The sequence below is a fragment of the Oncorhynchus mykiss genome, chromosome 15 (assembly GCF_013265735.2).
Source record: "Oncorhynchus mykiss isolate Arlee chromosome 15, USDA_OmykA_1.1, whole genome shotgun sequence".
NCBI lineage: Eukaryota > Metazoa > Chordata > Actinopteri > Salmoniformes > Salmonidae > Oncorhynchus > Oncorhynchus mykiss.
The window spans coordinates 68,669,116-68,691,618 of NC_048579.1; the positions used below are offsets into that span (position 1 = coordinate 68,669,116).

Genomic DNA, 22,503 nt, shown 5'->3' on the forward strand with positions numbered 1-22,503 from the left:
CTCTCTGTCTGTCTCTCTCTCTGTCTCTCTCTGTCTCTCTCTCAATTCAAGGGGCTTTATTGGCATGGGAAACATATGTTAACATTGCCAAAGCAAACCAAAGCAGTAGATAATATACAAACGTGAAATAAACAATAAAAATGAACAGTAAACATTATACTCACAGAAGTTCCAAAAGAATAAAGACATTACAAATGTCATATTATGTAAATATACAGTGTTGTAACGATGTGCAAATGGTTAAAGTACACAAGGGAAAATAAATAAGCATAAATATGGGTTGTATTTACAATGGTGTTTGTTCTTCACTGGTTGCCCTTTTCTCGGGGCAACAGGTCACAAATCTTGCTGCTGTGATGGCACACTGTGGAATTTCACCCAGTAGATGTGGGAGTTTATTAAAATCGGCTTTGTTTTTTAATTCTTTGTGGATCTGTGTTATCTGAGGGAAATATGTGTCTCTAATATGGTCATACATTGGGCAGGAGGTTAGGAAGTGCATCTCAGTTTCCACCTCATCAGTCGTCTCTTGAGAGCCAGGTCTGCCTACGGCGGCCTTTCTCAATCACATCAAATGTATTTATAAAGCCCTTCTTACATCAGCTGATATCTCAAAGTGCTGTAAAGAAACCCAGCCTAAAAACCCCAAACAGCAAACAATGCAGATGTAGAAGCACGGTGGCTAAGAAAAACTCCCTAGAAAGGCCAAAACCTAGGAAGAAACCTAGAGAGGAAGCAGGCTATGAGGGGTGGCCGGTCCTCTTCTGGCTGTATCGGGTGGAGATTATAACAGAACACGGCCAAGTTGTTCAAATGTTCATAAATGACCAACATGGTCAAATAATAATAATCACAGTAGTTGTCGAGGGTGCAACAAGTCAGCACCTCAGGAGTAAATGTCAGTTGGCTTTTCATAGCCGATCATTGGAGAGAGAGTTGGAAACAGCTGGTCTGGGACAGGTAGCACGTCCGGTGTATAGGTCAGGGTTCCATAGCCGCAGGCAGAACAGTTGAAACTGGAGCATGTCCAGGTGGACTGGGGACAGCAAGAAGTCATCATGCCAGGTAGTCCTGAGGCATGGTCCTAGGGCTCAGGTCCTCTGAGAGAGAGAGAAAGAAAGAGAGAAAGAGAGAATTAGAGAGAGCATACTTAAATTCACACAGGATACCGGATAAGACAGGAGAAATACTCCTGATACAACAGACTGACCCTAGCCGCCCGACAAACTACTGCAGCATAAATACTGGAGGCTGAGACAGGAGGGGTCAGGAGACACTGTGGCCCCATCCGATGATACCCCCGGACAGGGCCAAACAGGCAGGATATAACCCCACCCACTTTGCCAAAGCACAGCCCCCACACCACTAGAGGGATATCTTCAACCACCAATTTACCATCCTGAGATAAGGCCGAGTATAGCCCACAAAGATCTCCGCCACGGCACAACCCAAGTGGGGGCGCCAACCCAGACAGGTAGACCACGTCAGCGACTCAACCCACTCAAGTGGGAAGGCATGGAAGAGCACCAGTAAGCCAGTGACTCAGCCCCTGTAATATGGTTAGAGGCAGATAATCCCAGTGGAGAGAGGAGAACCAGCCAGGCAGAGACAGCAAGGGCAGTTCGTTGCTCCAGAGCTTTTACGTTCACCTTCACACACCTGGGCCAGACTACACTCAATCATGTGACCCACTGAAGAGATGAGTCTTCAGTAAAGACTTAAAGGTTGAGACCGAGTCTGAGTCTCTCACATGGGTAGGCAGACCATTCCATAAAAATGGAGCTCTATAGAAGAAAGCCCTGCCTCCAGCTGTTTGCTTAGAAATTGTAGGGACAATCAGGAGGCCTGCGTCTTGTGACCGTAGCGTACGTGTAGGTATGTACGGCAGGACCAAATCGGAAAGATAGGTAGGCGCAAGCCCATGTAATGCTTTGTAGGTTAGCAGTAAAACCGTGAAATCAGCCCTTGCCTTAACAGGAAGCCAGTGTAGGGAGGCTAGCACTGGAGTAATATGATACATTTTTGGGGGTTCTAGTCAGGATTCTAGCAGCCGTATTTAGTACTAACTGAAGTTTATTTAGTGCTTTATCCAGGTAGCCGGAAAGTAGAGCATTGCAGTAGTCTAACCTAGAAGTAACAAAAGCATGGATTCATTTTTCTGCATCATTTTTGGACAGAAAGTTTCTGAGTTGTAATGATTCGCAATGTTACGATTTGCAATGTTACGTAGATGGATAAAAGCTGTCCTTGAAAGAGTCTTGATGTGTTTGTCAAAAGAGAGATCAGGGTCCAGAGTAACGCCGAGGTCCTTCACAGTTTTATTTGAGACGACTGTACAACCATCAAGATTAATTCAACAGAAGATCTCTTTGTTTCTTGCGACCTAGAACAAGCATCTCTGTTTCGAGTTTAAAAGTGAACGTTTGCAGCCGTCGACTTCCTTATGTCTGAAACACAGGCTTCTAGCGAGGACCATTTTGGGGCTTCACCATGTTTCATTGAAATGTACAGCTGTGTGTCATCCGCATAGCAGTGAAAGTTAACATTATGCAATGCTATGCTCAATAGCAAGGCTATGCTCACTGAGTCTGTACATAGTCAAAGCTTTCCTTAAGTTTGGGTCAGTCACAGTGGTCAGGTATTCTGCCTGTGTGTCAAGTAATTATTTTCTTGTTTTCTCATGATTTGGTTGGGTCGAATTGTGTTGCTGTCCTGGGGGCTCTGTTGGTTCTGTTTGTGCTCTCTCTCTGTCTCTGTCTTTCTCTCACCTCCCTCTCCTCTCTCACTTGTGTAGTGACAGGTTGTGTATATATTGTGATATACATGTAGTTCAGAGGGTTGGTTACCATGGTTAGGTACATGTAGTTCAGAGGGTTGGTTACCATGGTTAGGTACATGTAGTTCAGAGGGTTGGTTACCATGGTTAGGTACATGTAGTTCAGAGGGTTGGTTACCATGGTTAGGTACATGTAGTTCAGAGGGTTGGTTACCATGGTTAGGTACATGTAGTTCAGAGGGTTGGTTACCATGGTTAGGTACATGTAGTTCAGAGGGTTGGTTACCATGGTTAGGTACATGTAGTTCAGAGGGTTGGTTACCATGGTTAGGTACATGTAGTTCAGAGGGTTGGTTACCATGGTTAGGTACATGTAGTTCAGAGGGTTGGTTACCATGGTTAGGTACCTGTAGTTCAGAGGGTTGGTTACCATGGTTAGGTACATGTAGTTCAGAGGGTTGGTTACCATGGTTAGGTACATGCAGTTCAGAGGGTTGGTTACCATGGTTAGGTACATGTAGTTCAGAGGGTTGGTTACCATGGTTAGGTACATGTAGTTCAGAAGGTTAAGTTAACATGGTTAGGTACATGTAGTTCAGAGGGTTGGTTACCATGGTTAGGTACATGTAATTCAGAGGGTTGGTTACCATGGTTAGGTACATGTAGTTCAGAGGGTTGGTTACCATGGTTAGGTACATGTAGTTCAGAGGGTTGGTTACCATGGTTAGGTACATGTAGTTCAGAGGGTTAAGTTAACATGGTTAGGTACATGTAGTTCAGAGGGTTGGTTACCATGGTTAGGTACATGTAGTTCAGAAGGTTAAGTTAACATGGTTAGGTACATGTAGTTCAGAGGGTTGGTTACCATGGTTAGGTACATGTAGTTCAGAGGGTTGGTTACCATGGTTAGGTACATGTAGTTCAGAGGGTTGGTTACCATGGTTAGGTACATGTAGTTCAGAGGGTTGGTAACCATGGTTAGGTACATGTAATTCAAAGGGTTGGTAACCATGGTTAGGTACATGTAGTTCAGAGGGTTGGTTACCATGGTTAGGTACAGTACATGTAGTTCAGAGGGTTGGTTACCATGGTTAGGTACATGTAGTTCAGAGGGTTAGTTACCATGGTTAGGTACAGTACATGTAGTTCAGAGGGTTGGTTACCATGGTTAGGTACATGTAGTTCAGATGGTTGGTTACCATGGTTAGGTACAGTACATGTAGTTCAGAGGGTTGGTAACCATGGTTAGGTACATGTAGTTCAGAGGGTTGGTTACCATAGTTAGATACATGTAGTTCAGAGGGTTGGTTACCATGGTTAGGTACAGTACATGTAGTTCAGAGGGTTGGTAACCATGGTTAGGTACATGTAGTACAGAGGGTTGGTTACCATAGTTAGATACATGTAGTTCAGAGGGTTGGTTACCATGGTTAGGTACATGCAGTTCAGAGGGTTGGTTACCATGGTTAGGTACATGTAGTTCAGAGGGTTGGTTACCATGGTTAGGTACATGTAGTTCAGAGGGTTGGTTACCATGGCTAGGTACATGCAGTTCAGAGGGTTGGTTACCATGGTTAGGTACAGTACATGTAGTTCAGAGGGTTGGTAACCATGGTTAGGTACATGTAGTACAGAGGGTTGGTTACCATAGTTAGATACATGTAGTTCAGAGGGTTGTTTACCATGGTTAGGTACATGTAGTTCAGAGGGTTGGTTACCATGGTTAGGTACATGTAGTTCAGAGGGTTGGTTACCATGGTTAGGTACATGTAGTTCAGAGGGTTGGTTACCATGGTTAGGTACATGTAGTTCAGAGGGTTGGTTACCATGGTTAGGTACATGTAGTTCAGAGGGTTGGTTACCATGGTTAGGTACATGTAGTTCAGAGGGTTGGTTACCATGGTTAGGTACATGTAGTTCAGAGGGTTGGTAACCATGGTTAGGTACATGTAGTTCAGAGGGTTGGTTACCATGGTTAGGTACATGTAGTTCAGAGGGTTGGTTACCATGGTTAGGTACATGTAGTTCAGAGGGTTGGTTACCATGGTTAGGTACAGTACATGTAGTTCAGAGGGTTGGTTACCATGGTTAGGTACATGTAGTTCAGAGGGTTGGTTACCATGGTTAGGTACATGTAGTTCAGAGGGTTGTTTACCATGGTTAGGTACATGTAGTTCAGAGGGTTGGTTACCATGGTTAGGTACATGTAGTTCAGAGGGTTGGTTACCATGGTTAGGTACATGTAGTTCAGAGGGTTGGTTACCATGGTTAGGTACATGTAGTTCAGAGGGTTGGTTACCATGGTTAGGTACATGTAGTTCAGAGGGTTGGTTACCATGGTTAGGTACATGTAGTTCAGAGGGTTGGTTACCATGGTTAGGTACATGTAGTTCAGAGGGTTGGTTACCATGGTTAGGTACATGTAGTTCAGAGGGTTGGTTACCATGGTTAGGTACATGTAGTTCAGAGGGTTGGTTACCATGGTTAGGTACATGTAGTTCAGAGGGTTGGTTACCATGGTTAGGTACATGTAGTTCAGAGGGTTGGTTACCATGGTTAGGTACCTGTAGTTCAGAGGGTTGTTTACCATGGTTAGGTACAGTACATGTAGTTCAGAGGGTTGTTTACCATGGTTAGGTACATGTAGTTCAGAGGGTTGGTTACCATGGTTAGGTACAGTACATGTAGTTCAGAGGGTTGTTTACCATGGTTAGGTACATGTAGTTCAGAGGGTTGTTTACCATGGTTAGGTACAGTACATGTAGTTCAGAGGGTTGTTTACCATGGTTAGGTACATGTAGTTCAGAGGGTTGGTTACCATGGTTAGGTACATGTAGTTCAGAGGGTTGGTTACCATGGTTAGGTACATGTAGTTCAGAGGGTTGGTTACCATGGTTAGGTACATGTAGTTCAGAGGGTTGGTTACCATGGTTAGGTACATGTAGTTCAGAGGGTTAAGTTAACATGGTTAGGTACATGTAGTTCAGAGGGTTGGTTACCATGGTTAGGTACATGTAGTTCAGAGGGTTGGTAACCATGGTTAGGTACATGTAGTTCAGAGGGTTGGTAACCATGGTTAGGTACATGTAGTTCAGAGGGTTGGTTACCATGGTTAGGTACATGTAGTTCAGAGGGTTGGTTACCATGGTTAGGTACATGTAGTTCAGAGGGTTGGTTACCATGGTTAGGTACATGTAGTTCAGAGGGTTGGTTACCATGGTTAGGTACATGTAGTTCAGAGGGTTGGTTACCATGGTTAGGTACATGTAGTTCAGAGGGTTGGTTACCATGGTTAGGTACATGTAGTTCAGAGGGTTGGTTACCATGGTTAGGTACATGTAGTTCAGAGGGTTGGTTACCATGGTTAGGTACATGTAGTTCAGAGGGTTGGTTACCATGGTTAGGTACATGTAGTTCAGAGGGTTGGTAACCATGGTTAGGTACAGTACATGTAGTTCAGAGGGTTGGTTACCATGGTTAGGTACATGTAGTTCAGAGGGTTGGTTACCATGGTTAGGTACATGTAGTTCAGAGGGTTGGTTACCATGGTTAGGTACATGTAGTTCAGAGGGTTGGTTACCATGGTTAGGTACATGTAGTTCAGAGGGTTGGTTACCATGGTTAGGTACATGTAGTTCAGAGGGTTGGTTACCATGGTTAGGTACATGTAGTTCAGAGGGTTGGTTACCATGGTTAGGTACATGTAGTTCAGAGGGTTGGTTACCATGGTTAGGTACATGTAGTTCAGAGGGTTGGTTACCATGGTTAGGTACATGTAGTTCAGAGGGTTGGTTACCATGGTTAGGTACATGTAGTTCAGAGGGTTGGTTACCATGGTTAGGTACATGTAGTTCAGAGGGTTGGTTACCATGGTTAGGTACATGTAGTTCAGAGGGTTGGTAACCATGGTTAGGTACAGTACATGTAGTTCAGAGGGTTGGTTACCATGGTTAGGTACATGTAGTTCAGAGGGTTGGTTACCATGGTTAGGTACATGTAGTTCAGAGGGTTGGTTACCATGGTTAGGTACATGTAGTTCAGAGGGTTGGTTACCATGGTTAGGTACATGTAGTTCAGAGGGTTGGTTACCATGGTTAGGTACATGTAGTTCAGAGGGTTGGTTACCATGGTTAGGTACAGTACATGTAGTTCAGAGGGTTGGTAACCATGGTTAGGTACATGTAGTTCAGAGGGTTGGTTACCATGGTTAGGTACATGTAGTTCAGAGGGTTGGTTACCATGGTTAGGTACATGTAGTTCAGAGGGTTGGTTACCATGGTTAGGTACATGTAGTTCAGAGGGTTGGTTACCATGGTTAGGTACAGTACATGTAGTTCAGAGGGTTGGTTACCATGGTTAGGTACATGTAGTTCAGAGGGTTGGTTACCATGGTTAGGTACATGTAGTTCAGAGGGTTGGTTACCATGGTTAGGTACATGTAGTTCAGAGGGTTGGTTACCATGGTTAGGTACATGTAGTTCAGAGGGTTGGTTACCATGGTTAGGTACATGTAGTTCAGAGGGTTGGTAACCATGGTTAGGTACATGTAGTTCAGAGGGTTGGTTACCATGGTTAGGTACATGTAGTTCAGAGGGTTGGTTACCATGGTTAGGTACATGTAGTTCAGAGGGTTGGTTACCATGGTTAGGTACATGTAGTTCAGAGGGTTGGTTACCATGGTTAGGTACATGTAGTTCAGAGGGTTGGTTACCATGGTTAGGTACATGTAGTTCAGAGGGTTGGTTACCATGGTTAGGTACATGTAGTTCAGAGGGTTGGTTACCATGGTTAGGTACATGTAGTTCAGAGGGTTGGTTACCATGGTTAGGTACAGTACATGTAGTTCAGAGGGTTGGTAACCATGGTTAGGTACATGTAGTTCAGAGGGTTGGTTACCATGGTTAGGTACATGTAGTTCAGAGGGTTGGTTACCATGGTTAGGTACATGTAGTTCAGAGGGTTGGTAACCATGGTTAGGTACATGTAGTTCAGAGGGTTGGTTACCATGGTTAGGTACATGTAGTTCAGAGGGTTGGTTACCATGGTTAGGTACATGTAGTTCAGAGGGTTGGTTACCATGGTTAGGTACATGTAGTTCAGAGGGTTGGTTACCATGGTTAGGTACATGTAGTTCAGAGGGTTGGTTACCATGGTTAGGTACATGTAGTTCAGAGGGTTGGTTACCATGGTTAGGTACATGTAGTTCAGAGGGTTGGTAACCATGGTTAGGTACATGTAGTTCAGAGGGTTGGTAACCATGGTTAGGTACATGTAGTTCAGAGGGTTGGTAACCATGGTTAGGTACATGTAGATAGGAGGGTTGGTTACCATGGTTAGGTACAATACATGTAGTTCAGAGGGTTGGTTACCATGGTTAGGTACATGTAGTTCAGAGGGTTGGTAACCATGGTTAGGTACATGTAGTTCAGAGGGTTGGTTACCATGGTTAGGTACAGTACATGTAGTTCAGAGGGTTGGTTACCATGGTTAGGTACATGTAGTTCAGAGGGTTGGTTACCATGGTTAGGTACAGTACATGTAGTTCAGAGGGTTGTTTACCATGGTTAGGTACATGTAGTTCAGAGGGTTGGTTACCATGGTTAGGTACAGTACATGTAGTTCAGAGGGTTGGTTACCATGGTTAGGTACAGTACATGTAGTTCAGAGGGTTGGTTACCATGGTTAGGTACAGTACATGTAGTTCAGAGGGTTGGTTACCATGGTTAGGTACATGTAGTTCAGAGGGTTGGTTACCATGGTTAGGTACAGTACATGTAGTTCAGAGGGTTGGTTACCATGGTTAGGTACAGTACATGTAGTTCAGAGGGTTGGTTACCATGGTTAGGTACATGTAGTTCAGAGGGTTGGTTACCATGGTTAGGTACATGTAGTTCAGAGGGTTGGTTACCATGGTTAGGTACATGTAGTTCAGAGGGTTGGTTACCATGGTTAGGTACATGTAGTTCAGAGGGTTGGTTACCATGGTTAGGTACATGTAGTTCAGAGGGTTGGTTACCATGGTTAGGTACATGTAGTTCAGAGGGTTGGTTACCATGGTTAGGTACATGTAGTTCAGAGGGTTGGTTACCATGGTTAGGTACATGTAGTTCAGAGGGTTGGTTACCATGGTTAGGTACATGTAGTTCAGAGGGTTGGTTACCATGGTTAGGTACATGTAGTTCAGAGGGTTGGTAACCATGGTTAGGTACATGTAGTTCAGAGGGTTGGTTACCATGGTTAGGTACATGTAGTTCAGAGGGTTGGTTACCATGGTTAGGTACATGTAGTTCAGAGGGTTGGTTACCATGGTTAGGTACATGTAGTTCAGAGGGTTGGTTACCATGGTTAGGTACATGTAGTTCAGAGGGTTGGTTACCATGGTTAGGTACATGTAGTTCAGAGGGTTGGTTACCATGGTTAGGTACATGTAGTTCAGAGGGTTGGTTACCATGGTTAGGTACATGTAGTTCAGAGGGTTGGTTACCATGGTTAGGTACAGTACATGTAGTTCAGAGGGTTGGTAACCATGGTTAGGTACATGTAGTTCAGAGGGTTGGTTACCATGGTTAGGTACATGTAGTTCAGAGGGTTGGTTACCATGGTTAGGTACATGTAGTTCAGAGGGTTGGTAACCATGGTTAGGTACATGTAGTTCAGAGGGTTGGTTACCATGGTTAGGTACATGTAGTTCAGAGGGTTGGTTACCATGGTTAGGTACATGTAGTTCAGAGGGTTGGTTACCATGGTTAGGTACATGTAGTTCAGAGGGTTGGTTACCATGGTTAGGTACATGTAGTTCAGAGGGTTGGTTACCATGGTTAGGTACATGTAGTTCAGAGGGTTGGTTACCATGGTTAGGTACATGTAGTTCAGAGGGTTGGTAACCATGGTTAGGTACATGTAGTTCAGAGGGTTGGTAACCATGGTTAGGTACATGTAGTTCAGAGGGTTGGTAACCATGGTTAGGTACATGTAGTTCAGAGGGTTGGTTACCATGGTTAGGTACAGTACATGTAGTTCAGAGGGTTGGTTACCATGGTTAGGTACATGTAGTTCAGAGGGTTGGTAACCATGGTTAGGTACATGTAGTTCAGAGGGTTGGTTACCATGGTTAGGTACAGTACATGTAGTTCAGAGGGTTGGTTACCATGGTTAGGTACATGTAGTTCAGAGGGTTGGTTACCATGGTTAGGTACAGTACATGTAGTTCAGAGGGTTGTTTACCATGGTTAGGTACATGTAGTTCAGAGGGTTGGTTACCATGGTTAGGTACAGTACATGTAGTTCAGAGGGTTGGTTACCATGGTTAGGTACAGTACATGTAGTTCAGAGGGTTGGTTACCATGGTTAGGTACAGTACATGTAGTTCAGAGGGTTGGTTACCATGGTTAGGTACATGTAGTTCAGAGGGTTGGTTACCATGGTTAGGTACAGTACATGTAGTTCAGAGGGTTGGTTACCATGGTTAGGTACAGTACATGTAGTTCAGAGGGTTGGTTACCATGGTTAGGTACATGTAGTTCAGAGGGTTGGTTACCATGGTTAGGTACATGTAGTTCAGAGGGTTGGTTACCATGGTTAGGTACATGTAGTTCAGAGGGTTGGTTACCATGGTTAGGTACATGTAGTTCAGAGGGTTGGTTACCATGGTTAGGTACAGTACATGTAGTTCAGAGGGTTGGTTACCATGGTTAGGTACATGTAGTTCAGAGGGTTGGTTACCATGGTTAGGTACATGTAGTTCAGAGGGTTGGTTACCATGGTTAGGTACAGTACATGTAGTTCAGAGGGTTGGTTACCATGGTTAGGTACATGTAGTTCAGAGGGTTGGTTACCATGGTTAGGTACATGTAGTTCAGAGGGTTGGTTACCATGGTTAGGTACATGTAGTTCAGAGGGTTGGTTACCATGGTTAGGTACATGTAGTTCAGAGGGTTGGTTACCATGGTTAGGTACATGTAGTTCAGAGGGTTGGTAACCATGGTTAGGTACATGTAGTTCAGAGGGTTGGTTACCATGGTTAGGTACAGTACATGTAGTTCAGAGGGTTGGTTACCATGGTTAGGTACAGTACATGTAGTTCAGAGGGTTGGTTACCATGGTTAGGTACAGTACATGTAGTTCAGAGGGTTGGTTACCATGGTTAGGTACATGTAGTTCAGAGGGTTGGTTACCATGGTTAGGTACAGTACATGTAGTTCAGAGGGTTGGTTACCATGGTTAGGTACAGTACATGTAGTTCAGAGGGTTGGTTACCATGGTTAGGTACATGTAGTTCAGAGGGTTGGTTACCATGGTTAGGTACATGTAGTTCAGAGGGTTGGTTACCATGGTTAGGTACATGTAGTTCAGAGGGTTGGTTACCATGGTTAGGTACATGTAGTTCAGAGGGTTGGTTACCATGGTTAGGTACAGTACATGTAGTTCAGAGGGTTGGTTACCATGGTTAGGTACATGTAGTTCAGAGGGTTGGTTACCATGGTTAGGTACATGTAGTTCAGAGGGTTGGTTACCATGGTTAGGTACAGTACATGTAGTTCAGAGGGTTGGTTACCATGGTTAGGTACATGTAGTTCAGAGGGTTGGTTACCATGGTTAGGTACATGTAGTTCAGAGGGTTGGTTACCATGGTTAGGTACATGTAGTTCAGAGGGTTGGGATGAGAAAGTAGAGTCACTGGACTTTAATATCACCATTACAGTAACTCACATTCACCCATTTGATTGATTCTGAACTACATGGTGTGTGGGGAAATGGCTCTGTGTCACGGTGTCTGACCACTGTAAGGGCTTGGATTATATCAGTGATTGTCATAAACAGAGTATACTATAGCAAAACAATTGGTCTGGCCACTCTGGGCTATTGGTTATGTGAGTGTGGACCCTGTTAGTTTGGGTGAATACACCTCAGAGTTAGGAATAACAGCACACACACACACACACACACACACATCCTATCATCTCCCCACCCCCTGTGGGGTACTGCAAGGAGAAAAACAGACTGCGTGGATCAATAGCAGAGGCTATCCTGCTGTTCCCAGGACCTGGGACCGAGACAGAGACGGAGAGAAAGAGACAGAGCGAGAGGAAACAGAGAGAAAGAAGCCTGAGAGAGAGAGGGAGCCCCACAGTGGGTCGATACAGCTCTGATACGGCTCCGGTAGAGCTCTGGGGCCCTGCTGGTACAGTTCAGCTCAGGTCCCTAGCCGTCGTGGAGGGCCCCATTCTCCATCTTATTAGGACAGATTGGTGCTGCCGGGCCCGGGGTCCGGAGCTGGGGTGGCCCCCTGTATGGATCAGCACAGCTGGCTCTAGGTCAGGGGTCAGCAGGGGTTGACAGGGGCCTGTAGGGGCCGGTCACTGAGCCACTCAGCAGAGAGAGAGAAAGCTTCCCACTGGTGTATTGTGAGAGGGAAGCACGCCGAGGGCCAGGGCAGGACACTGCTGAGAATGGGCTCACAGCCTGGTAATGTTTCTGTCACATTACCACTGATGGGAGATGGGCCAAACACACACACACACACACACACACACACACACACACACACACACACACACACACACACACACACACACACACACACACACACACACACACACACACACTGTGTAGTTAAATGTGAGGATGAACATGATCTGGTACATTCACATTCAGTATACACAGACAGCTGTTTTCTACCCCATGCTGCAAGTGATTTCTCTCCCCCACCCTCCTCCACAATGGGGGTGAGATGGGGAGAGAGAGAGAGAGAGAGAGAGAGAGAGAGAGAAAGAGAGACAGAGAAAGAGAGACAGAAACAGAGAGAGACAGAGAAAGAGAGACAGAGAAAGAGAGACAGAAACAGAGAGAGACAGAGAAAGAGAGACAGAGAAAGAGAGACAGAGAAAGAGAGACAGAAACAGAGAGACAGAGAAAGAGAGACAGAGAAAGAGAGACAGAAACAGAGAGAGACAGAGAAAGAGAGACAGAGAAAGAGAGACAGAGAAAGAAACAGAGAGAGACAGAGAGAAACAGAGAGAGACAGAGAGAGACAGAGAGAGTGAGAGACAAGCCTCTGTTTCTGACAAAAAAATGTAATCAATTGAGAGAGGACATTTTTAAGAGAGCAAGAGAGATAACACATAGAGACAGAGAGAGAGCAGGCGGAAATTAGAGACAGTGGGAAAAGAATGAGTGAGGGAGAGAAAGAAAGGAAGAAGCCAAAAAGAGTTGGAGAGGAAGGAAGGAGAGAGAGGTTGAGCCAAATATAATCAAGGCCAGAGAGACACCCAGCAGGGAGCTAGTCCGCTCCATTCTCCCTCCCTCCCGGGTTTCTATGAGAGGCATGGGTAATGAGTGATCTGTCATCCCTGCCCCTCATTAATCCGCTGATTAGCCCAACCTAATTGAATCTGGTGACTTTCCTATATCATGTACGCGGTCAGATAAATACACATGTGGAAGACAAGAGGCCAATCTGTCAGTAGAGGCCTGATATTATGGATGTCAGAGGCCTGGGTATGAGTGATGGAAGTGGGATGGAGCTCTTTGTGCCGGGCTGGTCTGTCTCATTGTTCAACTAGTAAAGTGTCATGCGGCCTGAACGAGGCTGAAAGAGGCTGAAAGACACAAGGCCAGCTGGGGAGGTGTGGTAAATGAAAGTGTGGCCCTGTGATTGGTTGTTCCTCCAGGAAGCAGAATAGTCTGGTGATTAATGTACAGTAATGGTTTGGGAGGTTGTTTGGGAGATAATTGGCGTTAGTCAGGCATTATTCCTTTGTTCTTGTAATAAGCACTCTAAGTAAGTCAGCTTTCACTGGTCTTCGCTGATTGTGACGTTGTAAAAATCGACTTTCTGTGGAAATGAGGGCTTTTAAAGTTGTAAAAGTACAGAATAAAGCAGAAGACGTCTATATACATTTTACCTTTATTTAACTAGGCAAGTCAGTTAAGAACAAATTCTTATTTTCAATGACGGCCTAACAGTGGGTTAACTGCCTGTTCAGGAGCAGAACAACAGATTTGTACCTTGTCAGCTCGGGGGTTTGAACTTGCAACCTTCCGGTTACTAGTCCAACGCTCTAACCACTAGGCTACCTTGCCGCCCACATGTTGCCTAGACTCCTATAGATGGAGCTAGGATCCAGTCACCTTTTAAAGCAAACCAGAAATGTGCTTCTGCTCAGTCAGCACTCAGTTTGTCAGTTTCCCTGGATTTTGATTGATGTGCTATTATTATAATTATAATTGCCGTAAGGTGTTTGTGCTCATGAGTTTTTTTCCCTCAGTGCTAGCAGAAGTATGTTGCATGAATCATATAAAGCATTGCTGGAAAGTGCAGCTTCTCCATTCAGCACTAGCTCTATTATTAATGTACGGTGTGTGTAAACGGCAGCTTCTGTTTGTGTGAATTATTCACAGTGTGTACTGTGTACTATAACAGCAAGATCGTCAAAGTCAATCGCTTTCATTTCTGTTGAGCCCCGGGGGAAATTGAGATGCGTACCCCGCCGATTCACGGGGGGGATCACATCTGCCGTCTCATCAAAAATGTTTAATAAAGACAACCTTTCATTTCAATTATAGCCGTGCATTTAATGACAATCGTTTGGACCATGAGTCTCTCGTGGCGATTGCAATCCCCCCGTGCTGGAAGGGTCGGTTTATGGAGCAGTTTTATCAGGTTATTGTAATGGCCTACTTTTAGCTGGAGGGTATTGCCTTCATGAGCAGAGAGAGAGGGAACAGCACAGATACACTGCAGATAGAGACGGCCTGGAACACTACTGAGACATGTCAACAAAGTGGAGCAAAAAAGATTGACATGAACATTTTCTCTTTTTATAGGAGTCTCTCTCTCTCTGTCTCTCTCTCTGTCTCTCTCTCTCTCTCTCTCTCTCACACACACTCTCTCTCTCTCTGTCTCTCTCTCTCACACACACACTCTCTCTCTCTCCCTCTCTCTCCCTCTCTCTAAGAATTGCAGCTCAGTTTCCACCTCATTTTGTGGGCTGTGAGCACAAAGCCTGTCTTCTTGAGAGCCAGGTTTGCCTTTGGCGGCCTTTCTCAATAGCAAGGCTATGCTCACTGAGTCTGTACATTGTGTTAGGTTCTAAATATCAGAGTAAGAACGTGATGGACACTACGAAAGTTTAAACCAAGTTTATTCATCCCAAAGGATGCTAAACATTGCATCTTTATTGCTAGGCAGGAAATTAAGTGATATGGGCAATAAACTGTTCCTTCTCCTTTAATGTGACCTGACCTCGACCCGCTTCATCATTAATCCACGGCTCTCTACCCTTATCAATGCTGCCACATGTGATCGTTTTCCCTACACTCAGTACATTCCAAGCTTAATTGCACTGATCATATACATTCCTCCTACAGATACCCATTAACTTCTGGTGTCAATCCTATGGCACCCCTCATGTCTCATAACTAACGATTGATAATATTCAAAGTTTAGAAGTTCAAACCCATCAATAGTCAAAGCTTTCCTTAATTTTGTGTCAGTGTCACATTGGTATAACGGGATTGGGAGACAGGCGCAGGAATGCGTAATAGGGTTTTTTATTTTCCCACATTACAGCGTGCCATGTAAAGGCACGGGGACGAAGACCAAACAAACACGTATACAAGACACAGGGTTGAAACCCAAACTGAAGAGTGAGGAGTAAATAAATACACAAGCGCACAATGATACCAAAACAACACAGCACAGGTACTCACACGACCAACCGCACGACCAACCGCACGACCAACATCACGACCAACATCACGACCAACATCACGACCAACATCACGACCAACATCACGACCAACATCACGACCAACATCACGACCAACCGCACGACCAACCGCACGACCAACATCACGGCCAACATCACGGCCAACATCACGACCAACCGCACGACCAACCGCACGACCAACCGCACGACCAACATCACGACCAACATCACGACCAACATCACGACCAACCGCACGACCAACCGCACGACCAACATCACGACCAACATCACGACCAACATCACGACCAACCGCACGACCAACATCACGACCAACATCACGACCAACATCACGACCAACCGCACGACCAACCGCACGACCAACATCACGACCAACCGCACGACCAACATCACGACCAACCGCACGACCAACATCACGACCAACATCACGACCAACATCACGACCAACCGCACGACCAACCGCACGACCAACCGCACGACCAACATCACGACCAACATCACGACCAACATCACGACCAACCGCACGACCAACATCACGACCAACATCACGACCAACCGCACGACCAACCGCACGACCAACATCACGACCAACATCACGACCAACCGCACGACCAACATCACGACCAACATCACGACCAACATCACGACCAACATCACGACCAACATCACGACCAACCGCACGACCAACCGCACGACCAACATCACGACCAACATCACGACCAACCGCACGACCAACCGCACGACCAACCCCACGACCAACCGCACGACCAACCGCACGACCAACCGCACGACCAACCGCACGACCAACAGACACAGTAACAATAATCGACAGGACAATGGTGAACAAAGGACACACTTATACAATTACTAATCAATGGGAATAGGGGCCAGGTGTGCGTAATGAAAGAGATCCATGACAGGTCAGTCACAGTGGTCAGGTATTCTGTCACTGTGTAGTCTCTGTTTAGGGCCAAATAGCATTCTAGTTTGCTCGTTTTTTTGTACATTCTTTCCAATGTATCAAGTAATTATCTTTTTGGTTTCTCATGATTTGGTTGGGTCTAATTGTGTTGCAGTCCTGCTCTGTGGGGTGTGTTTGTGTTAGTGAACAGAGTCCCAGGACCAGCTTGCTTAGGGGGCTCTTCTCCAGGTTAATTTCTCAGTAGGTGATGGCTTTGTTATGGAAGGTTTGGGAATCGCTTCCTTTTAGGAGGTTGTAGAATTTAACGGCTCTTATCTGGATTTTGATAATTAGTGGGTATCGGCCTAATTCTTCTCTGCATGCTTTATTTGTTGTTTTATGTTGTACACTGATTATAGTTTTGAAGAATTCTGAATGCAGGGTCTTAATTTGATGTTTTGTGAATTCTTGGTTGGTGAGTGGAACAACCATAAAGGGCAATGGGTTTTATAACTGATTCAAATACTTTTATCCAGATCCTAATTGGTATGTCGAATGTTATGTTCCTTTTGATGTCATAGAAGGCCCTTCTCTCTCTCTCTCTCTCTCTCTCTATCTCTCTCTCTCTCTCTCTCTCTCTCTCTCTCTCTCTCTCTCTCTCTCTCTCTCTCTCTCTCTCTCTCTCTCTCTCTCTCTCTCTCTCTCTCTCTCTCTCTCTCTCTCTCTCTCTCTCTCTCTCTCTCTCTCTCTCTCTCGCTCTCTCTCCCTCAGTACAATCACATCTCCCAGACACAAAGCATGACTCACAACATAAAGTCGAGCGTAAACTTGACGACTTGTTCTGCCTGCCAGGAGGAAGCAGGCCAATGTGTACTAACCATGTTTGCAGTCGTGTATGTTACACAGTGCTGCCTATGCTGTTGCTTATTTACCATGGTCGTGGGCCCGAGGCGGGATAACGCAGCTTGGACAGAATTAGTTCCGATATGTTTGTGTGCTTCTGGGAGCCGGCGTCAGAAACAGGATGCAAATCCAGTTAGCACAGAGAGTGGCCGGGTTCACGGGAGACATAATTGCATTTTCCATCTGTGTCCCCCAAGGGCTTGGCTTGGGCCCTAGCAGGGGCCTGGCATATCCTAGCCAAGGCTGGCAAAGGTTAGTATAGCCTAGCAGGGGTTGGCTAAGGATAGCATGTCCTAGCAGAGGTTGGCTAAGGATAGCATGTCCTAGCAGAGGCTGGCTAAGCATGTCCTAGGAGAGGCTGGTTAAGCATAGCATGTCCTAGGAGAGGCTGGCTAAGCATAGCATGTCCTAGGAGAGGCTGGCTAAGGATAGCATGTCCTAGCAGAGGCTGGCTAAGCATAGCATGTCCTAGCAGAGGCTAGCTAAGAATAGCATATCCCAGCAGAGGCTGGTTAAGGATAGCATGTCCTAGCAGAGGCTGGTTAAGGATAGCATGTCCTAGCAGAGGCTGGTTAAGGAGAGCATGTCCTAGCAGAGGCTGGTTAAGGAGAGCATGTCCTAGCAGAGGCTGGTTAAGGAGAGCATATCCTAGCAGAGGCTGGTTAAGGAGAGCATATCCTAGCAGAGGCTGGTTAAGGAGAGCATGTCCTAGCAGAGGCTGGTTAAGGAGACCATGTCCTAGCAGAGGCTGGTTAAGGAGAGCATGTATCACATGTGCCAAATACAACTGGAGTAGACGTTACAGTGAACTGCTTTCCCAATGATGCAGAAAAGCCCCCATTTAAAAGTAACTAACACGAGGAATAAAACAATAAAACACACGAATGGAGCAACAGTATATACAGGGAGTACCAGTACCAGATCAATGTGGAGCTATATACAGGAAGTACCAGTACCAGATCAATGTGGAGCTCTATACAGGGAGTACCAGTACCAGATCAATGTGGAGCTATATACAGGAAGTACCAGCACCAGATCAATGTGGAGCTCTATACAGGGAGTACCAGTACCAGATCAATGTGGAGCTATATACAGAGAGTACCAGTACCAGATCAATGTGGAGCTCTATACAGGGAGTACCAGTACCAGATCAATGTGGAGCTATATACAGGGAGTACTAGTACCAGATCAATGTGGAGGCATCAGGATAGATAATAATAAGGTATTTGAGGTAGATATGTACATGAAGGCAGGGTAAAGTGACTAGACATCAGGATAGATAATAATAAGGTATTTGAGGTAGATATGTACATGAAGGCAGGGTAAAGTGACTAGGCATCAGGATAGATAATATTAAGGTATTTGTGGTAGATATGTACATGAAGGCAGGGTAAAGTGACTAGGCATCAGGATAGATAATAATAAGGTATAGTCTAGTGCGTGTGTATATGTAGTCTAGTGAGTGTGTATATATAGTCTAGTGAGTGTGTATATATAGTCTAGTGAGTGTGTATATAGTCTAGTGAGTGTGTATATATAGTCTAGTGAGTGTGTGTGTATATATAGTCTAGTGAGTGTGTATATATAGTCTAGTGAGTGTGTAATATAGTCTAGTGAGTGTGTATATATAGTCTAGTGAGTGTGTATATATAGTCTAGTGAGTGTGTGTGTATATATAGTCTAGTGAGTGTGTATATATAGTCTAGTGAGTGTGTATATATAGTCTAGTGAGTGTGTATATATAGTCTAGTGAGTGTGTATATATAGTCTAGTGAGTGTGTATATATAGTCTAATGAGTGTGTATATATCGTCTAGTGAGTGTGTATATAGTCTAGTGAGTGTGTATATAGTCTAGTGAGTGTGTATATATAGTCTAGTGAGTTTGTATATATGGTCTAGTGAGTGTGTATATATAGTCTAGTGAGTGTGTATATATAGTCTAGTGAGTGTGTGTGTGTGTATATATAGTCTAGTGAGTGTGTATATATAGTCTAGTGAGTGTGTATATAGTCTAGTGAGTGTGTATATATAGTCTAGTGAGTGTGTATATATAGTCTAATGAGTGTGTATATAGTCTAGTGAGTGTGTGTGTATATATAGTCTAGTGAGTGTGTATATATAGTCTAGTGAGTGTGTATATATAGTCTAGTGAGTGTGTATATATAGTCTAGGGAGTGTGTATATTTAGTCTCGTGAGTGTGTATATGTAGTCTAGTGAGTGTGTATATTTAGTCTAGTGAGTGTGTATGTGTAGTCTTGTGAGTGTGTATATATAGTCTAGTGAGTGTGTATATATAGTCTAGTGAGTGTGTGTATATAGTCTCGTGAGTGTGTATATATAGTCTAGTGAGTGTGTATATATAGTCTAGTGAGTTTGTATATATGGTCTAGTGAGTGTGTATATATAGTCTAGTGAGTGTGTATATATAATCTAGTGAGTGTGTGTGTGTGTATATATAGTCTAGTGAGTGTGTATATATAGTCTAGTGAGTGTGTATATAGTCTAGTGAGTGTGTATATATAGTCTAGTGAGTGTGTATATATAGTCTGGTGAGTGTGTATATAGTCTAGTGAGTGTGTATATTTAGTCTCGTGAGTGTGTATATTTAGTCTCGTGAGTGTGTATATTTAGCCTCGTGAGTGTGCATATTTAGTCTCGTGAGTGTGTATATTTAGTCTAGTGAGTGTGTATTTATAGTCTAGTGAATGTGTATATTTAGTCTCGTGAGTGTGTATATTTAGTCTCGTGAGTGTGTATATTTAGTCTCGTGAGTGTGTATATTTAGTGTCGTGAGTGTGTATATTTAGTCTCGTGAGTGTGTATATTTAGTCTAGTGAGTGTGTATTTATAGTCTAGTGAGTGTGTATATTTAGTCTCATGAGTGTGTATATTTAGTCTCGTGAGTGTATATATTTAGTCTCGTGAGTGTGTATATTTAGTCTCATGAGTGTGTATATTTAGTCTCGTGAGTGTGTATATTTAGTCTCGTGAGTGTGTATATTTAGTGTCGTGAGTGTGTATATTTAGTCTCGTGAGTGTGTATATTTAGTCTCGTGAGTGTGTATATTTAGTCTCGTGAGTGTGTATATTTAGTGTCGTGAGTGTGTATATTTAGTCTCGTGAGTGTGTATATTTAGTCTAGTGAGTGTGTATTTATAGTCTAGTGAGTGTGTATATTTAGTCTCGTGAGTGTGTATATTTAGTCTCGTGAGTGTATATATTTAGTCTCGTGAGTGTGTATATTTAGTCTCGTGAGTGTGTATATTTAGTCTCGTGAGTGTGTATATTTAGTCTCGTGAGTGTGTATATTTAGTCTCGTGAGTGTGTATATTTAGTCTCGTGAGTGTGCGTAGAGTAAGTGCAGATAGTTTGGGTACCATTAATTGACTATTTAGCAGTCTGGCTATTTATCATTCTTATGGTTTGTGGATAGAAGCTGTCTCTGAGCTTGTTGGTCCACGAGCCAATGCTCTGGTACCGTTTACATCAAGGGAGGTACTATTGCCATACCAAGCGATGATGCAACCAGTCAAGATGCTCTTGATGGTGTAGTTGTAGACATTTTTGAGGATCTGAGGACCCCATGCCAAATCTTTTCAACCGCCTAAGGGGGAAGAGGTGCTGCCGTTCCCTCGTCATGACTGTGCAGTTGTGTGTGGATCATGTTAAGTTCTTAGTGACGAGGACGCCAAGGACCTTAAAGCTTTCAATCCGCTCCACAACAGCCCCATCAACGTGGATGTGGTGTGCTCCCCCCTCTTTGTCCTACCAGAGGCTAGCTAAGGATATCATCTCATAGTGGCTGCTGGCTAATGTAAGCATATCGTAGCAGGGCTAATATCGTGGCAAAGTTAGCATATAGCCTATATATGAGCTAACTTAGCATAATGTAGCCTCACATAGACTTCTAGCAGCCACATCTAGCGGCATTAGCGCAGACAACAAAATCACTCAAGGCTCACACAAATAAACCTTCTTTAAAATGCCACCTGTCCAGCTATAGTTTTAAATCATCTCCCCCTGAGACGAGACATTTGTCTCATTTAGTCGGGAAAAGAGATCTAATGCTGGAGTTACCTAGTCCCCTGGGCCATGTAGTCCATCTCTGTATCGTCACGTTGATTCCATTCAAAAGATGGCCGCCTTATTCAACTTTAGATATTTGAGCCCCTCTTTCTTCACTCCATCTTCAGAGCAGAGAGCACTGAAATTAATGGGTCATGTTGCAGTCGTTTGTCATCCACTGACACTCTCGACAAAACAATGGATGCGTTTCCCGCACGACCTCTGGGACGTCAAATGAAAACAATATTAAACCTGCACACAGCCATTAGCCGCGTGTGTTAACAGAGTAAATCATACGACACAGGGGCTTCTGATAGATTAAATCACGTCAGCCACCGTGAGGCCGCTCGCCATCATGTGTTTCCCCTCCACTGACACCAGCGTCAACCCTGGCTCCAATGAGGCAGCGAGAGGAGGGTGGAGGGACGGATGGAAAGAGAGGGAGAGGTTGGGTGGGGGAGATGGGGGTGAGAAAGAGAGACAGAGACAGAGACTGCGAGGTGAAAGTGAAGGAAAAACAGTAGTCCTTTGTGTGAAACAAAATATGCGATGATAGATAGAATGAGCGAGAGAGAGAGAGAGATATTAAACAGGTAATGTGTGTGGATCGATGGCTGGTTGTTAACGTGTGTTCAGACACAGTTTTATGACACGGAGCTTGTCAGTGTGCTTTCTCTGGGCAAGTCCGTGGCAGCGATAGAGACTGATGAAGAGCCGTGGTCTGATTGGCTGGGGGTTACGGCTGTTTGGACAGGGGATGCCTGGCACGGACAGCGAAGAGCGGTGTCACGGCAACCATTGTTCTTCAGCAGCTCGGCGACATCACTTCCTTCATGTATTTGTTGATTTTCTGTTTCGGCCAGTGGTCTGTACAAACACAACTACAGCCTGGTGATAAGAGAACACACACACACACAAGCATTCAGGAGCACACAGGAGCACATAATGCACACACACACACACACACACACACACACACACACACACACACACACACACGCACACACACACGCACACGCCCACACACACACACACACACACACACACACACACACACACACTAAAGCTCCTAGAGTGGTCCCATGACAAACCTCATCTAATGACAGCCAATTGATTAGAAACGAATGA

General features: G+C 44.6%; 1 protein-coding gene across 2 annotated transcripts in view; it reads left to right on the forward strand.

Moving 5' to 3' along the window:
- LOC110506716 (plexin-A4) overlaps positions 1-22,503 on the forward strand; it is a 488,023-nt gene that overhangs the window by 270,475 nt on the left and 195,045 nt on the right. The window lies entirely within an intron of this gene.